Below are 1,896 nucleotides of genomic sequence, written 5' to 3' on the forward strand. Positions count from 1 at the left end.
TATGGCAACATCTCTTCTACTTCAAGGGGCAGACATTCATCTGCCAATGTTTTCGACTTACATATGGAAATGCCAACGAGACGACAGTCTATTCACATCCCACATGATACATGGCCTCAAGTTCAAGGGGAGGACACGCAAGCGGGAACTATTTGACCTCAACATTGGATTATCGGAGGAACCCTCATCTCCACCAGAAGAACCTCTTCGGGAGCCAGTGCAGATGGTGCTGAAACGGGATTATTCGTTGAACCTGACTCACCACAGTTTAACGTACATTCTGATGATGACGAGGATGACGTTCCGATAAATACAACACCAGCCGAACTTCCTGCACATATGTATGAGGCTGATTATGATGCATGTATGAGCCTGAATTTCCAGATCTTCCTGATGTTGGAACTATGGACTTCAATCATCAGTCAATGACGGTAATTTACATATTGGAATGGAGTTCGCATCGAAGGAGGAAGCAATGATGGCAATAAAGAGTTACAATATTCGTAACTCAGTTCAGTCCCGAGTTGATCGATCTAACACGGAGAAATATGTCTGCTACTGCGTCCAACGTCACACGGATGTCAATGGATGGTCCGTGTATCAAAGAGGAAGAGGAAGAACAACTTATGGGAACTAACCAGATACAACGGTCCTCATACATGTTGTGCAACAGGTATAAACCAGGATCATCCCAACTTGGACTCCAACATTATTTGTCAGCAATCATGCCCATTGTGAAGCAAAGCTCTCATATAGCTGTTGCAGTGTTGATTTCTGCTATACAGTCCCAATATGGGTACACTGTCTCATATAAAAAAGCGTGGTTGGCAAAACAGAATGCCATTTGCAAACTTCATGGCGAATGGGATTCCTCTTACAACGAGCTGCCCAGTTGGTTTCATGTTGTGCAAAGACTTAATCCCGGGACAATTGTTGAGTTCGAAACTCACATCATTACGTGAATGATCGAATGGTTCGCGATCGCTGCCAATTTTACCGAGTCTTTGGACTACCCTCAGTGTATTAATGCAGTCAAGTACTGTAAACCAATTGTCCAAATTGATGGTACTTTCTTGTATGGGAAATACAAGCAAGTTTTATTATTGGTTGTGGTCCAAGATGGAAACCGCAATATTCTTCCTGTTGCGTTTGCCCTCGTTCAAGGAGAAGACACTGAGTCTTGGGCTTTTTCCTTAAAAATTTACGTTTACATGTTGTCACCAGGAACGAGTATGCATTATTTCAGACCGAGGAGCCGGATAAAAGCAGCAATGGACTCTTTGGGTACAATGTATAGACCTCCACATGTTCAACATCGTTATTGTGTCCGTCATATTGCTGCAACTATTACGGAAAATACAAGAAGAACGATGAACGTCAGTTAGTCGTGCGGATGGGTATGTTACTTTTTCCCAATTTTTCTATCAATTTCTTATTACTTATTTATACTTCATATTAACTATTACATATTCCTAATGACTTAGGTTACGAACTCTTACCTCAAGGTTTGAGTCGATGCTACAAGAGCTGTTTGGCAAAAATAAGAAGGGGGCGAGTACATTATGGACATCAGCAAAGAAATGTGGACAAATGCATATGACGGGGGGTATCGCTATGGTCATATGACAACAACTTGGCTGAAGCAATAAATTAACCTTAAAGGGGCGCGTCATTTACCAGTCACGGCGTTGGTCAAAACGACTTATTTTCGTTTGGGTCAACTCTTTGCAAAACTCGGTGGACAAGCTCTTACTTGGATGCAAAACGGACATATTTACCACCCAAGACTAGTAGCCGATTTACAGAAAAAATGGCTACATCAAATGGGATGTAGTTACAATTTTTCTCGCACCCGTGAATTGTTTCGTGTAACCGAAATGCCACGTCCGCTGCAAG

This window comes from Hibiscus syriacus, unplaced genomic scaffold (assembly GCF_006381635.1).
Source record: "Hibiscus syriacus cultivar Baekdansim isolate YM2019G1 unplaced genomic scaffold, ASM638163v2 tig00111543_pilon, whole genome shotgun sequence".
Lineage (NCBI taxonomy): Eukaryota > Viridiplantae > Streptophyta > Magnoliopsida > Malvales > Malvaceae > Hibiscus > Hibiscus syriacus.